The sequence below is a fragment of the Gopherus evgoodei genome, chromosome 3 (genome assembly GCF_007399415.2).
Source record: "Gopherus evgoodei ecotype Sinaloan lineage chromosome 3, rGopEvg1_v1.p, whole genome shotgun sequence".
Lineage (NCBI taxonomy): Eukaryota > Metazoa > Chordata > Testudines > Testudinidae > Gopherus > Gopherus evgoodei.
The window spans coordinates 169950385-169962442 of NC_044324.1; the positions used below are offsets into that span (position 1 = coordinate 169950385).

Sequence of the window (12058 nt, forward strand, 5' to 3'; positions counted from 1 at the left end):
GCTGTATATCCCTTTGCCACACTGTTATTGGTGGGTGGAATTAGGCAAAATCATCTGCATGTGATTGCTAAGCAGGTAGGTAGAGCTTGACTTTCAGGGGAGATCTGCAATGCAGTGGAGTCAAAACAGCATTTGTGTTAAAATATACATAATGGTGCAACAAGGTGCACACTAAAGCTTACCAACGAAGATTCAATGAAGAAAGCAAATTGCATTTTCAACTCCTAATGCCTCCGGGGCAGGATCTCGACAGTGGCTAGACAGCTGGGGTGCTGTGACTGCTGTTTGTTACATCAGACCTGGCTTGCTGACTGTGGCCTCCACATGCTAGCATAATAAAGAAAGAACTGTCTACTTCCAGCTGTATACAGCTCCTAACACATAGCTGCTCAGGGTCCCTAGGTGTTACCACAATACAAAACAAGGCTTATAGCCATAATTGCTGCTACATGAAACTTACAATGTTCAGTGGCTAGCAGAGGATTTAGGAATCTAGAGAGCAAGGGTCCAAGCCAAAGGATTGAGACGTATACTCTGGCTTGTCAGAAATGGGATTTTGGTTCAGGCTTATCTCCTCAAATATGTTGCACCCCAGAAGGTTAAAGCGTTCCTCTAAGCAGGAGCTGTGGGTTTTCCCATTCTGGCAATGCTGTGAAGATAGTGTACTCCATACGGTGTTGTGGGTGCAGGCAGAGAGTGCTTGTTTACGCCTTGCCACCCTTTTTCTTTCCAAGCGGGATGCAATACTGCCTTGCTTTGGAAGGCATCGGCCTCCTCCAGTTGCCTTCAGCCTAAAGTCAGATTCGTAGGGGCACAGGTGATGGATAAAGCCTAGGGGAGACTGAGACGGGGAGGGAAGGGTATCCACAGATGAAGAGACTCTGGACTTCTCGCTATGCTCAGAGGGTGAGTATTTCAGACCACACTGCCTGCTCCCTCCCCGCACCCAAAAGTTACATGCTAACTCAGGGGTCGGCAACCTTTCAGAAGTGGTGTGCCAAGTCTTCATTTATTCACTCTAATTTAAGGTTTCACATGCCAGTAATAGATTTTAATGTTTTTAGAAGGTCTCTTTCTATAGGTCCACAATATATAACTAAACTATTGTTGTATGTAAAGTAAATAAGTTTTTTAAAATGTTTAAGAAGCTTCATTTAAAAGTAAATTCAAATGCAGAGCCCCCTGGACTGGTGGCCAGGATCCGGGCAGTGTGAGTGCCACTGAAAATCAGCTCGTGTGCCGCTTTTGGCACGCATACCGTAGGTTGCCTACCCCTGTGCTAACTGAAGCCACAGCCCTTCGCCACTTTGTTTTAGGTGAGGTTTTAAAAGAGAGAAGGCTCTGGTAATGTCCTGTCTTGGTTTCTGAAACAGATATAAACTGGCCTAGTAAGGTCCCATGAGAAATATACATAACCCTGTCTCACATATTCTCTCTAGCACACGCCCCTTTGGGTTCTACTTGAGATATGGAAGTAAAGCGCTCATTGAGAACCACTGGCTGGGCATAGGCAAAACAGAAAGAAAGCATGGCCCATCTGCAGAGAGCTAGTCCTTAGCTGCCTAAGAGAACAGCTTTGTTGTAACTAGTCTCTGGATGTGAAATGTTAAAGAGTGAAGGGATACAGCAGGGTTATTTGCTGCATTGTGTCTTGCTGGGGTATCCAATCTGCCATACCAAACTACTTGGACTCTGACAGGATCCTAGTACAAAACAGGATTGAATTGAGACAGTAGCTGGCAGAGAGACTTCCAAAAACTATGCTATAGGGCAGAGGTGGGCAAACTATGGCCCACAGGCCGCATCTGGCCCGCCAGCCATTTTAATCCAGCCCTCGAGTTCCCGCTGGATCTGGGGCTTGCCCTGCTCTGGAGCTCCAGACAGGGAGCAGGGCCACTCCACGCAGCTTCTGGAAGCAGCAGCATGACCCCGCTACAACTCCTATGCATAAGGGCAGCCAAGGGGCTCCACTCCACATGCTGCCCCCACCCCAAGCACTGCCTCCACAGCTACCATTGGCTGTGAACCACGGCCAATGGGAACTGCAGGGGCAGCGCCTGCAGACGGGGCAGCGTGCAGCAGAGCCACATGGCTGTACCTCTGTGTAGGAACCAGAGGGGGGACATGTCTCTGCTTTTGGTAAGCGCTGTCCAGAGCCTGCACCTCTGAGCCACCCAACTCCCTGCCCCAGCCCTGATCCCCCTCCTGCCCTCCGAACCCCTCAGTCTCAGCCCAGAGCACCCTCCTGTACTCTAAACCCATCATCCCCAGCCCTACCCCAGAGCCTGCACCCCCAGTTGGAGCCCTCCCCCCTACCTGCCCCAGCCCAGAGCCCCCTCCCGCACCCTGCACTCCTCATTTCTGACCCTACCCCAGAGCCCACTCCCCCAGCTAGAGCCCTCACCCCATTCTACACCCAACCCCAATTTCATGAGCATTCATGGCCCGCCATACAATTTCTATACCCAGATGTGCCCCTCGGGCCAAAAAGTTTGCTCACCTCTGCTATAGGGAGTGGAATTTCAGAAGGTGATACTTTTTCTCAGTCTGTGTCAAAGCAATTTCCTACCATTGTGTAGATGGCCCTGTTCTGCTATTCTGAAGATGTAAAATCAAGGTTTTGATCCCTTGTAGCTATTAAAGATGTGGTGCGACTTTATGAATAACCTCTGTATCCTGGCCAGATTCACATTGTAGTAATTACATTCTGCCTTCCTGAATTCCCACTGCATTTCAACTGGGTGGCATTCCACCTGCTCTCCTAAACTGTTAAATGGCTGCCCCAGAGCTAGATGCATTTTCACAGGTAGGTTAAATGATTCTTTTAGAATCTTTACTACTTCAAACGGGCTTTGAGGATTATAGCTTGTGAAATACTGATTCATATGTATTTCTAGAGTGAAACTTACTGCTGTGGGCAAGGCCTGTGGGTAAGGATGGGGAATCCATGAGTCGGAAGATTAAGGCTTGATATCATGAACAAGTCCTCTGTTTGGGAAGCAGCAAAAGGTGAAGGTTATTGAATGTCTGCTACCGGAAGAAGGGATAGATTTGATTTTTATGTATTTATAATTCTTCTTCGAGTGATTGCTCATATCCATTCCAGTTAGGTGTGCGCGCCGCGCGTGCACATTCGTCGGAAAACTTTTACCCTAGCAACTCAGTGGGCCGGCAGGTCGCCCCCTAGAGTGGCGCCACCATGGCGCTCCATATATACTCCTGCCAGCCCACCCGCTCCTCAGTTCCTTCTTACCGCCCGTGTCGGTCATTGGAACAGTGGAGCGCGGCTTAGCTGACCTCCACTTCCCTAGCTACTCGTTTTCTCGTATATAATTATGCAGTTATAACCCTTTTATATATATATTTGTATGGTTATACGTGTTTTCTTTGCTAACATGGTTAGTTTAGTTAGCGGGGTTCAGGAAGTAGCCCCTTCCATGAGCCCAGTGCCGGAGCCATGCATGGCTCACCGGGTTTTAAAAGGGGCCCGGCCTGCCAGAAGCCGCGGCCGAAGAGAGATCTACATGACTCCTGTTTGAAGTGCCTCAGGGAATCACACTTGACAGATAAGTGCCCCATTTGCAAGGCTTTTAAGCCGAGAACAAAAAGGTGCGGGACTTTCACTTACCCCTCCACCTTGGGCGCCGAGCGATGTTCAAGCGGCGGGCAGAAGCGCCTCCTCGGCACCGGACCCCGCCGGTACTACCAAGGCCTTTCGGCACCGGCCGTCGCCGGCACCGATGTCGACTCGGCACCGCTCCCTTCTCCCGAGGTCGAGAGAGCCTACGATTCCTGCTGGTGCCTGGCGGCTCCCCGGCACGCGCCGTGGTTGAGCCCCCTGCTCCCGCTGCTTCCGTGCCACCTGCATCGCAGCCAGAGAGCTCGCCTAAGTTGCGTTACCCGGCACCGACACCTGCAGAGGCACCGATGACTTCGGCTCCGTCGATTCCAGTCCCCCAGGACCACGGAATCCGGTGCCTGGCAGCTCCCCGGCTCGCGCCGTGGTAGAGCTTACTGCTCCTGCTGCTTCTGTGCCAACTGCACCACAGCTAGAGAGCTCGTCTAAGATGGCTCGCCCGGCACCGACGACGTCGGCACCGTCGATCCCGGTCCCACGAGGGCCGTAGAATCCGGTGCCTGACGGCTCCCCGGCGCGCACCGTGGTTGAGCTACTGCTCCTGCTGCTTCCGTGCCAGCGGCACCGCAGCCAGAGAGCTCGTCTAAGTCGGATCGCCCGGCGCCGACACCTGCTACGGCACCGATGACGTCGTCACCGTCGATCCCGGTCCCACAAGGGCCGTAGAATCCGGTGCCTGACGGCTCCCCGGCACGCGCCGTGGTTGAGCGTATTGCTCCTGCTGCTTCCGTGCCAGCGGCACCGCAGCCAGAGGGCTCATCTAAGTCGGATCGCCCGGCACCGGCACCTGCTGCGGCACCGATGACGTCGGCACCGTCGATCCCGGTCCCACAAGGGCCGTAGAATCCGGTGCCTGACGGCTCCCCGGCACGCGCCGTGGTTGAGCTACTGCTCCTGCTGCTTCCGTGCCAACGGCACCGCAGCCAGAGAGCTCGTCTACGTCGGATCGCCTGGCACCGACACCTGCTGCGGCACCGATGACGTCGGCACCGTCGATCCCCGGTCCCGCAAGGGCCGTAGAATCCGGTGCCTGACGGCTCCCCGGCACGCGCCGTGGTCGAGCTAATGCTCCGGCTGCTTCCGTGCCAACGGCACCACAGCCAGAGGGCTAGTCTAAGTCGGATCGCCCGGCACCGACGCCTGCTGCGGCACCGATGACGTCGGCACCGTCGATCCCGGTCCCGCAAGGGCCGTAGAATCCGGTGCCTGACGGCTCCCCGGCACGCGCCGTGGTTGAGCTCCTGCTCCGGCTGCTTCCATGCCAACGGCACCGCAGCCAGAGGGCTAGTCTAAGTCGGATTGCCCGGCACCGACGCCTCTGAGGCACCGACAACATCGGCACCGTCGATTCCAGTCCCACAAGGGCTATCGAATCCGGTGCCCGACGGCTCCCCGGCACGCGCCGTGGTTGAGCGTATTACTCCCGCTGCTTCAGTGCTGACGGCACCGCAGCCAGACAGCTTATCTAACTCGGTTCGCCCGGCACCGACACCTACCGAAGCTCTGATGACCTCGGTACCGTGGATCCCGGTCCCACGAGGGCCGTCGAATCCGGTGCCTGACAGCTCCCCAGTACGCACTGTGGTTGAGCCTGCTGTTCCCTTCACGCCGGAGATGTTACCAACGGCGAGGGCTCTCAGTGCCATGACAGAGTCAGTGCTGCCTGACCCGGGCACCGCCGGTACGGGTAATACAGTCTCTTCAGGGGACTGTCCCCTGTCAGCACAGCAGAGCGGCACCGTTCATGATCACGGTCCCGCAGACACTCCAAGTCCTGTCGGCACGCCAGACACCACTGGCAGTCCCGGTGCTGTTTTCCTCGGTACTGGTCACACTCGCTGCACCGGTCGGTATCCCGTTCGCCGACCCGCTATCGGCACCGTTCCGACCTCTGGCACCGGGGCAGGTACCTTGACTCCTGTAGCCCTTCTCCGAGCCTCGAGATCTCGGTCGACCTCCCGACACCGTTCTGGTTGCGGGTCTGGATCTCGTTCCAGGTACCGATACGCCTCCCGGTGCCGGTCCCCGGTGCCGAGTTGGGCAAGGTCCGAGTGAGTCAGAGACTCTGCCTGTGCCTTCTTTTAGTACCTCCATGGCCGTCCGGACACGCATCCGTGTCATCCCATATGCGCAGATTTTATGCTCAGGACCACGATCCTGATATGATGGCCAGCGGGCGCCAGCCCCGAAGCAGAAAGAGGCTTGGCGAATGCACAGGCTTGGCCGCCAGGTGTACTCTGCAGGGGCCCTGCAGCTCGGGGTAGCAAAGCAACAAGCCTTGCTTAGCTGCGATAATTATAGCACCTGAGTGAAGGAGTTTCTCCCTCAAAACTTCCACCTGGAGTTCGCTGCCGTCTTGGAGGACGGGGGGAAAGAAGGTTCCCAGAGCGTCCCTCCAGGCCTCGTTGGACGCAGCAGACTCTGCGGCCGGCACTCTGGCCTTGAGTGTCGCCGTGAGGTGCATTTCATGGCTTCAGGTTTTAAACCTCCGGCCGGAGCTGCGGTATGCCATTCAGGATTTACCCTTTGTTGGTAAAGGCATCTTCGCGGCAGAGACAGCCCCAGACTGCGAAGTCTGGTGGGCAATAGGGTCCTAATGCGTCTCAGCATGTATACGCCAGCGACAAAACGCAGGCCTTTCTGGCCCCAGCCGCCATACTCTGTGCCTAGCCAGAGGCAGAACTCTGGCAAACGGCAGGGCCAAGGTGGTCGCAGACGAACGTCAGGACCCCTAAAGAGCCAAAGTCAAGGTCCCTCGCAATTACCACTGGGACCAAAGACGGACCTTCCAAGGTTCACCTGAGGGCGGTGTACCAGTCGCAGGACGGGATCCCGATCCCGCTCTCTCCTGGCATGGCCCCAGTTACTTTCAGATCGCTGGGTCCTGCGCACGATGGAGCATAGGTACCACCTTTAATTTGCTCCAGCCCTGTCCCACTTCAGCGGACGAAAGGGGTAAGGGGTTTTACCCCCGTTATGCCCTAGTCCCCCACTCGAACACAGGTCTCAGACCTTCTTGGTCCTGCACGGACTCAACCGGGTTAGGATAAGGTTGGAGTTCTGCATGGTATCCCTGGGAATCATTATTCCATCCTTGCCTCCTGGGGGCTACTGTGCCGCCCTGGATATGAAGCACGCGTACTTTCGCGATGCCATCTTCCCTCCGCACGGGAGATGCCTCCGCTCTATAGCCGACTGTCAATACTCCCGGTTTACGGCCATAGTCGCCGCCTACCGTCGCTGATGTCGGATATGCGTTTTTCCGTATCTGGACGATTCGCTTATCCACGGAGACTCTGAGACACAAACCACTCAGCGCGTGGGCATCGCCACGGTCTTATTCACAGGTCAAGGCCTGCTGTTTATTATAGAGCAATCCACTCTGGTCCCCACGCAGAGGTTGGGCTCCCTAGGGGCTATCCTGGTCTCCTACCTAGCCGGAGCCTGCTTATCGCAACTGAGATTTTAGGCGATGGCAACAATCATCTGAGGTCTGAAGGCTTTCCCGACGACCTCAGCTTGTTCTTGTCTCAGTCTCCTGGGTCCATGGTTGCCCGCAAGATTGTAACCAAACACGCCAAGCTCCGCCTCCGTCCTCTCCAAGTCCGGCTCACTGCCCCTGACGGCGGACGCCTCATCTCTCTGCTCGAGTGTTCATAGTCACCTCTGAGCTTAAGGCCTTTGGTCTTCTAGGGAGCTGGCATTCCTCCTCAATGCCCCAAAAATTGAGAGTAGTCCGCCTGGCATGCCAGGGGTTCCAGCGGCAGCTGCGAGGCCGTTGTATCTCGGTGTTTACAGCCAACACAACGGCCAGGTGCTTCATAAGTATTCAGGGGGGACATAGTCCTCCCCCTTTTTTGTCAGGAGGCCATCCATTTCCGGGTCTTTTGCATGGCCCACTCGATGGAGCTGGCGACGTCCTTTCTCCCAGGCGTTCGGAACGTCTTGACTCTTTGACTCAGCAGGTCTTTCCTGTCTTACGAGTGATCACTCTGCCCCATGTGAGGCGTCCCGCTTTCCGGAAGTGGAGATGTTTCCTCACACACACCTGTTCGCTCACCGCGAGAGCAGGAAATGCCAGGTGTTCTGCTCCTTCCAAGGTCTCTCCTCGGAATCGATCTTGGACGCATTCCTGATGCCGTGGAAAGGCCAACTGCATTATGCCTTCCCACTGTTCCCACTGGTTCATTAGGTCCTGCTCAAACTCCGCAGGGGCAGAGCGCGCATCATCATGATCACTCCAGAGTGGTCCAGGCAGCACTGACATACCACGTTGCTCGGCCTGTCAGCCCAGACCTCATCACTCAGGGCAACGACAGGCTTCGTCTCTCGGACCTGCAGCCTCTTCGCCTCACGGTGGCTGCTGCGTACCTGAGTCGGGGTGGCAGGCAGCCTTCCACCTGGTCAACGTACCGGGCCAGGTGGAAGCGTTTCTTTTACAGCTGCAATACGCTCGATCTTGCTCCTGCTGAGGTCTCGATCCCCTCTATTTGGCCTGCCTCTGGCCTTCAGCGGCAGGACCTGGCGGTATCATCGCTGAGGATACACTCAGCAGCCATCTCTACCTTCCAGCAGGCTAAGATGGTCGTTCAGTGTTCTCACGCTCTATGGGTTCGAGGTCCCTCAAGGGCTTGGAGCGCTTGCACCCTCGGGTGCGCCGCCCAGCCCCGACCTGGGACCTCAACCTAGTCTTGGCCAGACGGGTCTCTGAGATCAGAGCTCTTACGGGGGTTCCGCCGTACACTAGGTTTCACAAAGACAAGGTGCAGTTATGACCGCACCCGGCTTTCCTCCCTAAGGTGGTTTTGGCCTTTCATGTTACCCACAGCTCAACGCAATGGGCACAACCGTTGCACTCCTTGGACATCTGTGGAGTGCTCGCATTATATTGTGCTGACAGAACCATTTCCTAAGGTGCCCCAGCTCTGTCCCGGTAGCGGGCCAAAGGGAGGGCTTGCTTGTTTTCCTCTCAGAGGATCTCATCTGGGGTGATGGCGGACATCCCCACTTGTTATGATTTGGCTCATATTTCCCCAAGCCACATCACCGTGCATTCTACCAGGGCTCAGGCTTCATCTGCCGCCTTGCTGGCTCGTGTTTCTACCCACGAGATCTGTCGCGAAGCTCCATTGGTCCTCGGTCCATACCTTTGCTTCGCAATATGCCCTGGTTCAGCAGTCAAGAGAGGCTGTAGCCTCTGGCTCAGCAGTTTTATTCTGCCACATTTCACTCCGACCCCACCGCCTTTGTAAGGCTTGGGATTCACCTAACTGGAATGGATATGAGCAATCACTCGAAGAAGAAAAGACGGTTACTCACCTTTGTAACTGTTGTTCTTCGAGATGTGTTGCTCATATCCATTCCACACCCGCCCTCCTTCCCCACTGTCGGAGTAGCCGGCAAGAAGGAACTGAGGAGCGGGTGGGCCGGCAGGAGTATATATGGAGCGCCATGGTGGCGCCACTCTAGGGGGCGACCTGCCGGCCCACTGAGTTGCTAGGGTAAAAGTTTTCCGACGAATGTGCACGCGCGGCGCGCACACCTAACTGGAATGGATATGAGCAACACATCTCGAAGAACAACAGTTACAAAGGTGAGTAACCGTCTTTTTTGATGGATAATATCACCAATGTGTATTTGTAAGCATTTTTTTCAATTGTTAGCTATTTAAATTTTCACAGAGGTGTGAAATTCTGGGGCCGGGGGTAGGGCAAAAATGGAGATGTCAGAAATAATTATTTAATGGTAATAGATATTGAGATACAGAAAGTTCGATCTTCATAACCATTAAAACACAAATTGTCAACATCACACGGCAAAATATGTAAAGTAAAAATCCTTAAATCAGACTTTAGTAAGTTCTCAAGCGCCATTTTTCTTACTTGGCTGAGCTGTAAATTTTGATGATTGTCGATGGAAAGATTTTTTTTATCAGTTTGTGTGTGTATGTGTGTGTGTGCGCGCATGCACAGTGAAATTGACGTTTGCCGATAAAAATCCTTCTAAGCCTACCTATAGAGCACAAATCAGTGCTGTGAACTGTGACAACAGGGCCGTGGTAAAGAGCAGTGGGAATGCCAGACCCTGCACAGAGTTTATTCCTTAGCAGATCTTGTTAGTTCAACAGATGGTGGCAAAAGTATTTGTTCTGAGAGAGACTTATCCAAAGGCAGGTCATAGCTGTTGCTTGTGACTGAACAGATGCTATCTCAGCATTTCCACCCTGTCCTATAGGGGCCTGCCCTTTTCCCACCCGCAGGTTTCTCTAGGAAGTGGCAGCTTACATCTGTCTGGAGGCTGACTTGAAACAGCTGTAAGACTTCATTGCCAGTCCCCCTGATTTATCACAGTTATCACTGTGGATGACTGGCCAAAATCCACAGCAAGGGTAATAAACACTCTGTATGTCTGTTCAGAGAACAGGATTTCAGATAAATGGGACCCAGAATAATAAAATCTATGGAAAAGGACATATATGTCCAATGGAGGAACACGCACTCCAGCCCCACCCAGTTGTCTCATTGTTTTCCATTATGAATTATACAGACCTGTTCAGAGTTACACGTCTTCATCTGCTCTGTACTTTACAGGAGTGGGAAGAAGGTTGTGCCTCCTTGATAGTCCAACTGAAACAGACTAACGCCAGACGAACTAAGCTATCTCAAAACAGCTCTGTGTGAAAACATCCTGTTTAATACCCTGTTTGCTGCAGCACACCGTGGTGTGCGGTGAGGGGGCAGGGTCATGTACCAAAAAGAACAAGACAGACTTCAACAAAAGTCAGAGCATGTCAGCTGATTCTCAAAGGGAACATCAGCTGCTGTTAACAGTCAAGTGTCGAGATGTAGCAACTTCTCTCTCGCGCTTTTTGAATTGTGCCAGTTTCCATGGTACATGGTCAGTTGACAGAGCACATTTTGAAAGCTTCATTTAGCTTGGGAGAATAACTCCTTGTTTAGGTTTGCTCAGCATTTCAAACTAGTTATCCAAGACAAACCTTGAGTGATCTGCTCCTAACTTGTTCCAGAGGAGAAGGGTTGAGTGAGAGAGAAAACCTCTCCCTCTTGTTGGTGACACTGATTTGGTGTCTGAAGCTTGAGTGGAAGTTAGGTAGGGCCTTGAAGGTGATTGCAAAAACTTCATGCAGTTGTGCAGTGGCCAGATCAATGGTCATGGAAAATGATCCTGCCGGCTGCGTTTCTGTATGGGCTGGAGGCAGGATTGGCGCCAGTGTTTTTGGCGCCCTAGGCGCATGGCCATTTTTCCGCCCCGCACACTGCTCCCATGGCTCCGGTGGACCTGCCGCAGGCGTTCCTGCAGAGGGTCCGCTGGTCCTGCGGCTCTGGTGGAGCTACCACAGGCGTGGCTGCGGGAAGTCCATTGGAGCCGCGGGACCAGCGGACCATCCACAGGAACGCCTGCGGCAGGTCCACCAGAGCCGCGGGACCAGTGGACCCTCCGCAGGCATGCCTGTGGCAGGTCAACCGGAGCCACTTGCCACCACCCCCGGCAAAATGCCGCCTCCCAATAATCCTGGCGCTCTAGGCAATTGCCTAGGTCACCTAAATGGAAGCGCCAGCCCTGGCTGGAGGGGATGTTGTGGGAAGGGCCACAGAAGAGGTTACAGTAACTGGAGTGGTGAGGGCCCAGACAGTTTTAGCTGAAGGCTGATCTTTGGAATGAGGGAGAGGAAGACGTGTCAGGATTTGGACGTTGCACCGTGCAGGAGAGGTGCTTACTACCTCGCAGGACAGGTCCGTTGGTGGAGAAAACCTACAACTCTTAAATACCACATCAGCGGCATCCTAAGCTTATCCAGTATTTATCCAGGACCGAACCTGGTCATTTGTTTCTCTGATATCTTTGACTTGCTTCAGCAAATCCCAACAGAGTCACCTCTCTGTTACATCAACTCTACCTATTGATCAGAAGAAGACACCATCTAATGTCCCAGAGTCCTGTTAGATATTTAGCAGTGAGAGGAGGGTATCTGTGTTGGAATAGATCTGACAGAGGTGTTACCAGCCTGCCTGGGTCTTCAGAGCCCACTCGCACCTGTCAGGAGGGAACTGTGGGGCCCCAAGGATAGGCAGTGCGGGGAAACTAATCTGATTTTAGCCATATTAATTTTGAATCCTGAGTAAATTCAGAATGTCTGAAGTATTTGCAACAGGGTGGAAGCTTGGGGTACTAAACTGTGCAGGATCAGTTAAACAAGTCTTTATGTAGGTTAATGTCTTCACATTTCTTTATTTCTGGAAATAAAAAAGCTTTTCTGTGCATGCTGCATTTGCCTTCTGTATCTTCTTTCTTGGTGTAACTGAAGGTAGCTGATGGACTTTTCTTGTACCTCGTCTAAGGTCGCTAATGTTGAGTTTTTATTTGTAACATCTGTTCATGGGTTACATGACCTGAGGCTCC

The 12058-nt window shown here is 53.6% G+C and overlaps 1 protein-coding gene across 3 annotated transcripts in view; it reads left to right on the forward strand.

The window, feature by feature from the left end:
* ITPKB (inositol-trisphosphate 3-kinase B) overlaps positions 1-12058 on the forward strand; it is a 122772-nt gene that overhangs the window by 89103 nt on the left and 21611 nt on the right. The window lies entirely within an intron of this gene.